This window comes from Rhinolophus hipposideros (genome assembly GCF_964194185.1).
Source record: "Rhinolophus hipposideros genome assembly, chromosome: 24".
NCBI lineage: Eukaryota > Metazoa > Chordata > Mammalia > Chiroptera > Rhinolophidae > Rhinolophus > Rhinolophus hipposideros.
The window spans coordinates 14,461,635-14,475,317 of NC_138070.1; positions in this window are offsets into that span (position 1 = coordinate 14,461,635).

The following is a 13,683-nucleotide window of genomic DNA, read 5'->3' on the forward strand; positions in this document are numbered from 1 at the left end:
CCATCCTGTCCTTCCCTCAGCCTGGGCAACCGCCCTTCTACTTCGTGTCTCTCCGACTACTCTAAGTGGAACCACGCAGTCCCGTATGTGCCTCTTTGGGGCTGGCTTATTTCACTAAGCGCAACTTTCTCAGGGGTCATCAACTTTCTCAGGGGTCAGAATGTCCTTTCTTTTTAAAGCTTGAATAACATTCCTAGTGTTCACTTTTTAAAAAAAAAAAACTTTTATTTATTTTAAGTGTGTTTTTCCAGGACCCATCAGCTCCAAGTCAAGTAGTGGTTTCCATCTAGTCGTGGCCCATGTGAGGATCGAACCGGCGACCTTGGTGTTAAGAGCACTGCGCTCTAACCCACGGAGCTAACCGGCCGCCCCCCCCCCCCAGGGTTCACTTTTAACATAGCCTGGGTCCAGCTGAGAGGCCAGCCTGATATCATTTGTTAAAAGATTTTTATTACAATTATAGTTAGCATACAATATTCTATCAGCTTCAGGTGCACACAATAGTTAATCAACATTTCTAAAGCTAAAGAAGTGATCGCCATGATAAGTCCAGCAGCTGTCTGTATAGCACCCTATCATAATATTATTGACTATATTCCCCACACTGTACATTACCTCCCCATGACTTATTGTTTTATGCCTGGACATTTGGACCACTTATTGCCCTTCACCTTCCCCCCCCCTTTTCAAGTTTTCAGTTACAGTTGACATTCAATATCATTTTAATTCCAGGTGTACAGCATATGGTTAGACATTGGTATAATTTAAGAAGTGATCCCGACTAATCTAGTACTTACCTGGCTCTATATATAGTTATTATCATAGTATTGACTGTATTCCCTCGGCTTTACTTTACATCCCCATGACTATTTTGTAACTACCAACTTGCACTTCTTAATCCCTTCCCCTTTTTCACCCTGTCGCCCAACCCCCTCCCATCTATCCCCCTGATAAATCTAGTACCCATCTGACACCACAGCTAGTGATTACAATATTATTGACTGTATCCCTTATGCTGTATCCTACATCCCCGTGGCTCCTTTGTAACAACCAGTTTGTACTTCCTAATCCCTTCCCCTTTTTCACCCAATACCCCAACAACCCTCCGATCTGGCGACCATCAAAATGTTCTCTGTATCTGTGAGTCTGTTTCCGTTTTGTTTGTTAATTTTGTTCTCAGATCCCACATATACGTGAAATCTCATTGCATCAGTCTTCCTCTGTCTGACACTCCACTCAGCACAGTACCCTCCAGGCCCATCCATGCCCCCTCAGGCAAGAACCCATTCCCTTCCATGGCTGAGCAATATTCCATCGTACTGCCTCCTCTTTAGCCATTCCTCCATCGACAGACACCCAGGCTGCCTCCACATCCTGGCCATTGTAAACAGTGCTGCAGTGAACAGATGGACGCACACGTCCCCTTGAAACAGTGTTTTGGGTTTCTTCAGATAAATACCCAGAAGTGGGATTACTGGGTCCTTCATTGTCTCTTGTTATAGCCTTTGGTTTAAAGTCTAGTTTGTATAAATATTGCTACCCCAGCTTTTTTGTTTGTTTGTTTCCATTTTCATGAAATAACTTTTTCCACCCCTTTACTTTCAGTCTGTGTGTGTCTTTCAATGTGAAGTGAGTCTCTCGTAGGCAGCGTACGTAAGGATTTTGTTTTCTTAGCCACTCAGCCACCCTATGTTTTTGATTGGAGCATTTAATGCACTTACATTGAAAGCAATTATTGGTAGATATGTAGTTATTGACATTTTATTATTCATGTTGTTTATCTTTTCTTTCCCTCCTAGCCCCCCCCCACAAATCTTAAAGAAGTCTCTGCAACATTCCTTGTAGTACTGGTTTCGTGGTGATGAACTCTTTTAGTTTTTTTCTTGTCTGGGAAGCTCTTTATCTGTCCTTTGATTTTAAATGATAGCCTTGCTGGGTAGAGTAATCTTGATTGTAGGTCCTTGTATTTCATCACTTTGCATATTTTGTGCCAATTTTTAGCCTGCAAAGTTTCTGTTGAGAAATCAGCTGACAGTCTTCTGGGAAAGTCTCTTGTAGGTAACTAACTGGTTTTCTTTTGCTGCTTTTATGATTCTCTCTTTGTCTTTAACCTTTGCTATTTTAATAATAAATTACAACGGGCCTTTTGGGTTCATCTTTTTTTGAACTCTCTGCTCTTCCTGGGCTTGTATGTCTATTTCCTTCACCAGGTTAGGAAAGTTTTCAGTTATTGCTTCTTCAAATAGATTCTCAGTCCTTTGCTCTCTCTCTCTTCTCCTTCTGGTACCCCTATGCTGTGAATGTTGTTACGCTTGATGTTGTCCCAGAGGTCATGAAAATGAGGATTAAACTATCCTCATTTTTTGGAGTCTTTTTTCTTTTTGTTGTTCTAATTGGGTGATTGGGTGCTGTTCTGATTGGGTTCTGCTACTTTGTCTTCCAAATCGCTGATGCGATCCTCTGCTTCTTCTAATCTGCTGGTGATTCCTTTTACTGCATTCTTCATTTCAGTTATTGTATTCACTTCTGACTGATTCTTTTTTATAGTTTCTATGTCTTTTTTTATGTTTGCTATTTCTTTGTCAAATTCTAAGTTCCGTAAGCATTCTTATAACAAGTGTTTTGAGCTCTGTATCTGGTAGATTGCCTGTCTCCATTTTGTTCAGTTCTGTTTCTGGAATTTTCTCCTGTTCTTTCATTTGGCACATGTCTATTGTTTCCTCATGTTGGCTGCCTCTCTTGTGTTTTTTTCTATGTATTAGTAGGGCTGCTATGTCTCCCAGGCTTGCCAGGTGGCTTATGTAGTACTGGTCCTGTGGGGCCCAGTGGCACAGTCTCCCTGGTCACCTGCTCCGGGTGTTCCAGGAGAGTGCCTTCCCGTTATAGTTGAACCCTGATTGCTCTTGGCATATCAGTGGGTGGGACTGACCCTCAGGCTGACTTGTTGTGGGGTTTGGCCACTGCTTATGGGCTGCTGTGCGGGAGGCTTACCCCATGGAGTAGGATTTGCCCCAGCGGGTTCTGGTGCCTGCTGAGACCACCCTTTGTGTGTACTGCTGGTGGAGCTAAATGGATGGTGCTCTGCTGTGGTCTGAAGCCAACCTCCAAGTATATTGATTGGCTCCAGGGCAGGCCCAGGTCAGCCGCTGCCTGTGACCAGCTGGGTAGTACCTGGTAGGAGCTATAAAGCGATCCATGGTTGGTCACTGCCTGTGCTGGACCACGAGGCCACGCTGTGAACTGACGATGGCTGCTACCAGTACCAGCATATCTCCGCAAAAAAGCCAGGACACACCGAGGCCTGCTGCCACCTGCCGGCTCCCAGAAGATTCAGCTGCTGATACGGCCTGCTGGGATTTGCAAGCTGGGGGAGGCAGGGTCTCAATGAGTCATCAGGGTGGAGCAGCAGAGCTCACCACGCCAATCAAATGCAGATTTGGCCTGTAAAGGCGGGCTCAACACAGGAAATGGCGCCTGCCTGCTGGCTGCCCAGAAGAAAGGCCTCACATGGGAAAAATGGGGGCTGTCCCTGCAGTCCTCGCTCTGAAGTTACACCACTCAGTCTCTCCCCATCTGTCTCCAACGCCCCCAGAGTCACCGTCCCTCCACCAGAGCCCAGGGTGAGTACCTGCGCAGGCCCTTTAAAAGAGAATCGGTGTTTCCCGCAGCCTTCCGTCTCACCTGGATGGTTGGAATCCCCACTCTTCTCCACAGCCAGAAGTTGTGGGGGCTCCTCTTCCCGGCACCAGTATCTCTGCTGCGGAGCCGGGCGTGTGTGTGTAGGGGAGCTGGGGTCCCTCTCTCCTTCAGGGGGAACCTCTGTGGCCAAGAGAGCTCTCCTGATTTTCAACTGCCACCCTTCGGTGTGGGACCAGCCCCTTTTGCATCTCTGCCAACTCCTACCAGTCTCGATGTGGCTTCTTTATATCCTTAATTATAAAATTTCTGTTCAGCTAGACTTCAGATGGTTCTTTAGGTTGATTGTTCTATAATTTAGTTGTAATTTTTATGTGTTTATGGGACGAGGCAAGCACAGTGTTTATCTACCCCACCATCTTGGGTCTCTGATATCATTTTTTTTTTTTTTAAGATTTTATTTTTTTTAGAGCAGTTTTAAATTTACAGCAAAATTGAGAGGTAGGCACAGAGATTTCCCAGCTACCCCCTACCCCCACAGAGGCACAGCCTCCCCCATCTTCAACGTCTCCCCCCAGAGTGTAGTCACCCCAAGTCTATGGTTTACATTAGGGTTCGCAGTGGGTGTTGTCCATTCCATGGGTTTGGGCAAATGTGTAATGACCTGTATGATCCAAGACAGGGTCATGCAGAGTATTTTCATTGTCCTCTGTGTTCTGTCTGTGGATCCCGTTCTCTCCCACTACACCTGGCAACCACCGATCTTTTTCCTGTCTCCCTAGTTTTGCCTTTTCCAGAATGCCATACAGTTGGAATCGCACAGTGTGTAGCTTTTTCAGATCGGCTTCTTTCACTTAGATATATGCACTTCTGGTTCCTCCGTGTCTTTTCATGGCTTGATAGCTCCTTTTATATTACCGCTGAATAATACTGCATTGTGTGGATATTTATTGTGTGCCCCACTGTTTATTTATCCGTCACTTACTGAAGGACATCTTGGTTGCTTCCAAGTTTTGGCAATTATGAATAAAGTTGTTACTAACCTCTGTGTGCAGGTTTTTGTGTGGACAGAGGTGTTCAGCTCCTTTGCGTAAATACCAAGGAGTGCGATCGCTGGATCCCATGGTAAGAGTATATTTAGCTTTGTAAGAAACCACCAAACGATCTTCCAAGGTGTCTGTACCATTTTTCATTCCCACCAGCAGTGAATGAGAGTTCCTATTGCTCCACATCCTCACCGACATTTGCTGTTGTCAGCGTTCCAGATTTTGGCTCTTCTAATAGATATGTAGTAGTATCTTGTTGTTATTTTAACTTGCATTTCCCCGATGACATAGAATACAGAACCCAATGTCATTTCCCCATCGACAGGTGAGTTGAAAAAGTTGCTTGGAGCAGAGAAACAGAACATTTTATATCTTAGAATATGTATCTGTTTTTTTTATTTTGTATGTGAATTTGCATTGTGTATATTAATTTTCCAATATTAATATTGGGTTCATTATTCAATTACTATTGGCTCAATTGATGAACCTAATTAACTAAAATTGGCTTAATTAAGTAAAATGTGTTCATTAAGGCTTCATATCATCTTTCCTGTGCAAATCAAAAGATTGTCTCTCTTGGTTTATTTTAAATGTAATGAAAATTTAGACACCTGCAAAACAGAGTATAGTGCCCTTCCAGATTTTTATAATCCCCTGCATCTTTTATACTTGTCTACCCCTACAACTAATTCTACATCAACATCTATTTGGGAACTTGATTTTCTCAGGGCTTTCCAAAACATTTATCTCCGTTTTCATAGAAACAACTTTCTTTTTCCCTCAACTTTTAGCCTACTACACAGTATGTAACTAAAAGATGTAATTTCAGAAGCAGTGCAACTGGCACAGACATGGTTGGGAGCAAACAGCTAATTCCGGTAAGTATACCGCTCAGTTGCTGGCAGTAAGTGGCTTACTGGTCTCGGGTGTTGGGTGAGCCATGGCTCTATTTAATTAAAAGAAAATATCAGACAAATCCAAATTGAGCAAAATTGTACAAACTATCAGGCCAGCACTTGTCACAATATCCAGATCATAAAAGCCAAAGAAAGACTGAGGAATTGTTACATATTGCAAGACACAGAGGAAATGTGACAACTGAATGTGTGACTGATTCTGAATTGTATCCTTTTATTAAAAAGGACTTTACTGTACTCCTGAAACTAATATAAAATAATCTTGAATGTCAACTGTAACTGAAAAAAAAAAAAGGATAAAAAAAGGACTTTATTGGGACAACTGGTGAAATGTAAATGGGAGGACCTGCGGATTAAATGGTAATAATGTATCAGTGTTTGTTTCCTGATTTTAGGGCGTCCCCTGTGTGGTCAGGACTCCCTGCCCCTTTCCTGGGCATCTATCCCTCTTGTACCAAATTATTTGTCTACTGTCTTTCTGCAGGCCACGGACTCATGAGGGGCTGCCCTTGTCTGCAGCCCCCAGTACAATGCCTACACATGCACACACCCCCAAATATTTCCAGCATGAACGAATGGAACATTCTTGTAAGTATGGAGAGCTCACCTTGTTTTAGAGCTGATTAGATGCTTATTGAACCTTATAGCTTCCATTTATAAAAGTCTTCCCTGAGGCTTCCCCTCACTGTTCTTGACGCATTTTTTGGGGGGGATGTTGATTGCACGCCCCCTCCCCCCAAGAATTCTTCCAACTGAAAATGAGGAGTCAACTGAGAGAAGCTTTGTTCTCAACTGGGTGAGAACAAACGAGTGGTTACTGGCTGGAGTTGCTCCTGCTCTTGCCATATCACCTCAGAGCCCTGCAGAAAAGTTGTTCAACATTTCCCTTTAGGTGGCTGGATTGAATTCTGCAGGGAGTGGAGTGTTGCGTTGGCCCTTACAGCTTTCAATAGGGAGGAAATGAAGAGGCTCAACTGGAACGGGAATGGAGGGCAAGTGACAGTTTCCAGTGTGATGGGCAGGGATGGAGGCAACCCCAGAAATTGTGGACAGAGCCTCGTACAACGAAGGCTCTTGGAGTAGCAGGAAGCCCCAATAATAGTAACACTGACAATAATAGTAATCACAATAATAGCATGTATGCGGGGACAATGTCATAAATCCCTTTTGCATACATTATCCCACTGGATTGTCATAATAATAACTCTCAGAGTATGTGTTTGTGTGCATGTACATTGTCTACCTCTGTGTACCATGCAGATACTGTTTCCATTTTAGAATGGAAGAGACAGAACTGGGAAGTGACACAATCCCAGGGCCCCACAGGATTTCCCTCCTGACTTAAAGACCAAACTCCCAGAGGGTGACAAGAGTGTGTATTTTAGAAATGACTGGAGGCTGTCATGTGCAGAGGTTTAAAGTTGGGGATGGCAAACTACGGCCTGTAGGCCAAATCTGGCCCACCACCTGTTTTTATAAACAAAGGATTGTTGGAACACTGCTATGCCCATTTGTTTTTATATTTTCTACAGCGGCTTAAGTCTATCACAGGAGAATTGAGTAGTTGTAGTAGAGACCGTATAGCCCACAAAGCCTAAAATATTTACTTATTGGGCTCTTTACAGAAGTGCTCTGGGGCCAGACTGTCTAGGGGCCAGACTGTCACCTCTGCCATTGAGCCGCTGTGTGACTTTTGGCAAGTTCCTTATCTCAACCTCAGTTTTCTCATCTGTGAAATGGGAATGATCACGGTGGTTACCACACGTGTTAGGGAGGGAGGAGTGAGTGAACTCTTGGCATGCAATACGTGGGAGATGTCATTGCTCCTCTGGGCAGCTGGCCCCCCTGGGGTTGGAAAAGAAAATGTTCTGAGCGGATTTCCTGGCTGGGGTGCTGGCAGGCTTGTACGCCAGTAAGAGACATGGTCACAAACACTGCACTTGAGATCTAGCCCTGTGGGGCTGGGGGGATTCGCTATGAGTAATCGGGGGTTGTTCCCTGTAGCGGGAACCTGGTCATTTCCATAGGCTCAGAGTCAGGCTGCTGTGTGAATGTGGGTCCTGGCCCCCAAAGTTAAAGAAGGATATGAAGTAGCCTGAATCCTCCTCAACCCTAAAACATGTGCAAGGCGAAGTTTCATAGCCTCTTGGTGGGATTTTCATAGAGGGTCTATAAGCCATGTGCAACATGATGTTTGGTAGCTGGGGGCAGAAAGCCAAGTGTTCGACTGAAATGGGCCACCTGATGTATCCCTTTGGCTCAGTCTGGTGGTTAAAACACCAGATCTAAAGACTGACCTGGGTTCATATCTGAACTCCATGACGTCCTAGGTATGTGACCTCAGGCAAATGACTCCATCTCCCTGAGCCTATTTTTCTAGCTGTAAAATGTGACAAACAACAGTGCCTTTAACCCATCTGTGTGCATCACCTGTTTTATTGTAATATTTACTTGACATTTTTCTCTAAATCAACTTTTAAACATGGAGCTTCCCCCTCAGGTCCGAATGTTGGTGCCATCATGGGTGGAAAGTACTAATAGACATCGTAACTATATTTTTAAAACATGTTTGTCTCACCAGAAATTAAGCTTAACAAGGACAGGGATCTTGTGTATTTTGTTTGCTGCTATTTCCCCAGCCTAGTGCCTGGCCCATAATAGATGCTTAATAAATGTTCGTTGAATGAGTGAAGGAATGAATAAATGCATAAATGAATGAACAGGTGACCTGAAATCATCCTCCGTGCTTTGGCAAACACTGAGATAATTCACAGAATGTGGTGTGCTTTGCTCCTGGCCCATGGTAAACACTTGATAAATGTTTGCTATGATGTTTAGCTTGGGCAGAGGAACGTCGTGTCTTCAGGTTGGAAGACTGCCCCCCCCTCCTGCCACCCCTGCCAGCAGCCATCCTTCCACCTTTTTGGTTCCTGGTAGGGGAATCCAAACCCAGTGAGCCGGGGACATCTTTTGGCTACTTCTGAGAGCTTGGTCCAGATGGCTGGACTGAGCTGAACCTTGACAGTTGGAGAGAAGCTGTGGGGTCTAGAGAGAGATGTTCACAGTTCGTGGGGGCTCAGGGTACGCAAGGACCAGATCAGTCCTTAGCCATTATTTATTATCACTGCAGGCTTTTTTGTGAAGGAGATGGGAGGCGTTTGGGCACAGAGCTTCTTCCAGATGTCCCCCTAAATGCTCTGTACTCGCTGAGTTCCCAGGGACATAAAACCCACTGTCTATGGACTTGCCCAGAGCCTGTATTTGCTGCGTTTTTGTTCTTGTTTAGTTATTACATCGTCTCCTGTGATTACAGAGCCGACAGCTGGTAAGGATTTGCATATGGCATGAAATTAAGTTAGTTCATTTTAATGTCGAAACTGAGCAGGGTGCGAATTTGTCTGGTGAAAACTGTCTCCTTCTTCTTCGTTTGCTCATCGGCTTTTGGCACTGGCCTCTAATGTCTGAAAGTCTGATTTCTCCCCACTTCACCCAGAGAAGGACAGGGGTTTGGCTCTCCCCTCAAGAATCCTGGAAGGGATTTTGCACTTGGGGCTTAGAATAGTCTCTTTTAGGTTTCGGGAGGAATTAAGACTCAAGGGCTACTGTGAAGAGACTAGTGTTCTGGTCCCTAGCTTTGTGTCTTTTTTGCTGTGTTGCTTCGGGCAAGTAGCTTTCCTTCTCTGGGCCTCAGTTTCCTCATCTGTCAGAGAAGGGATCAGTAGTAGATGAGTGTTCATCTTTAGGGGTGCTTTTGACATCTGGAACGGGACAATTTTTTATTGTGTGGGACTGGGTGGTACTGTACGTTGTTTGGCATTCCTGGTCCTTAGAGCATGATACGCCAGCTTCCCCTGAATCACTGCCAGCCAAAACCCCCTCCACACACTTCCTAATGCTTCTATAGCAATCGCCATCAGTGATAATAAGAATAAAGGTTCCAGCTCCCTGGCTCTGACCTGGTCACCTCTAACATGGGACTGACACTGTCCTCAGAGCTCCCTGGGGACTGAGTGCAGGCTACTGTCTGTGCGATTGCCTACTGTTTTGTCATGGGAACATTCCCTAACAGATCACTTTTACCCAAATTCTTAGGGCCTGCGTCCAGGTCATCCAACCCAGGGCAGCCCCAGGGGACTATTGTTGACCTGTGAGCTAGATCATCTCACTGATTTATTCATTCATTCAACAAATCTAATTTGAGCCAGGGCCAGGGCCGGGTACTCGAGTGTACATGGTATGGGTCTGCCCTAGCAAGGGTGACAGACACGAATTAATAAACTCAGAGGATGTCTTATGATGACAACAAACCAGGGTGCTATGAGAGAGACTAAATGTGTTGACAGGCTTCCTGTTGGATGACTCGGGGAGGGGAGGACTTCTCTGAAAAGGGGACATTTCTGTTGGTACCTAAAAGAGGAAAAGGAGTGAGCCAGGTAGAGAGCAGGGAAAGGAGCTTGGCAGGTGAAGAAACAGCACGTGCAAAGGCCCTGAGGCATGCTGCAGCACTGAGGGAAGGCCGGAGGGGCTGGAGTGCAGGCAGAGTGAGGGGACAGACCTTGACAGGTTCCAGACAGTGGTGAGGAAATCTGGATTTTGTTCTCGGGGTGATGGACGCCATTGGAGCCTTTTAAGCAGGAGTGACACAATTCAATTTCCTTTTATAAAGATGACTCTGAGTCCTGAAACCTTGTTCACCTCCTTTTCGTTGCCCCACCCCACTGCGATTTCTGATGAACTCAGAACCCTTTTGGTTGCAGACGACAAAATCTCGGCCAAACCAGCTAGAGCTCCAAAGTGTTTTAGTGGCTCGTGTATCTGGGAAAGACAGGAGTGGCGAGATCGATAGGTACAACTGAAGCCAGGGATCAAGCAATGCCCTTGGGCCTCTCTCCCTGTCTGGGCTGTTTCTTTTAATGTGTTGATGTTATTCTTTTAGGTTTCTTTTTGAGTGGCAGGAACATGTGACTGGCAAATCCAAATTTTCATCCTTCCAGCATTTTGACCCCAGGGTCAATATGTATTCTTTTCCAGGGCTCTAGAGGGACATTCCCAGGGAAGATTTCTGATTGGTTGTGCTTGAGTTGCATGTATATCCCAGAACCGGGCAGGCCTCAGGGGTTGGATTCTCTAATAGCCACACCTGTTGCCAGGAAAGCTATGGCTGACAGCTCTACTAGAAGCTCACAGAACAGAAGGCAGTTCCTGAGGACAGAGCGTCCTGGGAAGCATGGCCACAGTGTCCGCTGCAGTCCCTCCCAGGGTTACTAGCAAGCACGAGGCCTTATGGAGGCTGAGAGGACTTCGTGCTTGTTGTACGGGGAGCAGAAGGGAAAACCCTAAGATGACAGCTCATTCTGCAGCGGTCCAAGGAAATGCGAGAAGATCGGGAGGAAGGGCATCAGACAAAGAGATCCGCTCAGGAGAAGAAAAGGAGTAACACAGCTGCAGAGCTGTAATTCTAGTCATTCCATCCAGCATGACGCCTGGTCCTCACTTGGGAGAGAGGTCTTGCCCCTTGGAGAGGAGAAACCACTGGCAGGACCATACACAGCTGAGTGGATCCACAGCCCCCCCCACCCCGTGATAGTTCAAGGGGGCCTGGACCATGGGAGGTGACATCTTCATGACAAGCCATCGGAGAGAGGTAAGGCCAACCTTGAACTACACAGCAAGCCCCTGCCTCAAAGCAAATTGGCACGGAGGGCCAGGTCGCCGTCATTCTTATTGTAGCCATGGCCATACTGGGCAGGCTTCCGTCAAGCCTGCTGGGGGCTTCTCTGACGCGCGCCCTCGGAATCCTGCTTGCAGCCTCTGAGTGTGCCACCTGGAGACGCCAGCGAGTCCATGCCCTGGTCCTTGACCAACGGGAGCTGATGCAGTAGTGTGCCCCCTTCTTCCCCTAGGTGGACGGCTCTGAGCTGCAGTTCACAGGGCTGCGCTCAAGATGATGGGGCACGGGCCGCTCATCACAGGTGGTGCTGGCCGACTGCTGGCTCGTCCTCCTTCCGTGTTCACTCCCTGGCCCCTCCGTCCTGCTCCCGGAGAGCACGGTCCTCAATCAACTACCCACGCGAAGGACACTGCTTTTGGTGAAATCGTTTCCAATTTTCACTGTTGCATTAGGGTGCTGCTCCAGAGAAAAAAAACCAGAACCAGTAGAGCTATCTATCTATCTGTCTGTCTGTCTATCATCTATCTATCATCTATCTATCTATCTATCTATCTATCTATCTATCTATCTATCTATCATCTATCTAGTCTATCATGAAGAATTGGCCATATAATATGGAGGCTGAGAAGCCCCATAATCTGCCACCTGCCATCTGGAGACCCAGGAGAGCAGGTGATACAATTCAGCCTGAGTCCAATGCCTGAGTGAGAACCAGGGGAGCTGATGGTGTAAATCCAGTTCCAGGCAGAAGATGAGATGAGAGGTTCCAGCTCAGTCAGAGGCAGGAAGAAAAGGGCCACTTCCCTCTTCCGCGGCCTTTTGTTCTATTCAGGCCCTCAATAGATTGGAAGGTGCCCACCCACATGGGTTAGGCCCATTTGCTTTATTGAGTCCCCCCCATCCAAAGCTAATCTCATCGGGAAATTCTCACGGACACACCCAGAAGTCACGTCTAATCTGGAAACCCAAGGCTCGTCGATTGGACACCTAAAATGAACCATCAGAAATCTGACGCACAGCATGGCATAAACATCCTTGTACCTAAAACATTTTAGGCTGTGCAAAGAGTTCTGGGGAACAGGTTCTCTGCAGGGTAATGGCTGGGATGAAAAGGTCTGCCCATTACCCTACTAGTCTGGTCACTTGCCAAATCACCCTCCAAAGCTACTGTAGCAATTTGCATTCCAGAGCTTCCCAGATGTTGAATATTATTAACCTTTAAGATTTTTGACAAGTGAGAGGGGAAAACAGCACTTGACAGTTTTTAATTGATGGGTCTTTGATTATGAGTTGAGAAGCCATTTGTATACTTCTAAAATTGCCTGTTTATGTGCCTTCCTCAGTAATTTTTGTTGGGTTTTTGTCATTTTTCTTATGGACTGTAAAATCTTAAAAAAAAACCCCTTTGTCATGTATGTGGCAGATATTTTTTTCTCAATTTGTTGTTTGGTACTATGTTTTATTTATTTATTTTTTTGCTCCATAGGGGTTTAAATTTTAAATGATTATAAAATATTCTTTGGGGCTTTTTTTATAGGATGTTTATACCTTCACTTTTTTTTTTAACATTTCAACTGGGATTTATTTTGGATATTATTATTATTATTATTATTTTTTACACTTTATTTATTTATTTATTTATTTAATTTTTTTTGGATATTATTTTTTTCAACCCTCACCACAGCCCAGTGGTTTTGTTGCTGTTGGGGTGGAAGACCTGGGCCTTTGTCCCAATTTATTGGAGGACAGATAGAAGTTCTGTGAGATCAAGAGATTTGCCTCGCGGTATTTGATGAGTTGAGAACTCAAACTTGGGTATTGGAGCCTCAGCTTGTGTCTGGATCTGAGGACCCTACATCTGGGGTTCATGCAATGCATTTTGGTTCTTTACATCCCCCCTAGATGACTTAATAACCGCACTGCTATTATAGAAGGGAGAAAGGAGACCCAACAGTTGTCCTGAGGACTCCTGAAATGCCCAGCCCCCTTTTCAGCGCGGTTCCTTCTCTTGTCATACACTCTCTCTTTCCCGTCTTAAATCTTTTTAACTGTGGGTGTCTGTGATGTTTCAGCTCTTGCCCTCCCAACAACCTTCTTCTAAGTGCCCAAAGTTGTAGGTCCCAGGACATTTGTCACAGTTGTTTATCAATGTGAGAAACTTGAAATATTTCCCATGTTCAATAGTAACAGTCCTGTGAAATAAGGGATGGTGGAACCACAGGCTGGAATTGCAGAGTCATCAAAATGCTGTATGAGTGAGGAAGTACACTCTCTGATTCTGCTCTTAGTGATATTTTTTCTGATCTATCTCCTCCGGCAAGGGAAACAGAAGAAACAAATAAACAAATGGGACTACATCAAACTAAAAAGTTTTTGCACAGCAAAGGAAACCAACAAAATGAAAAGACAGCCT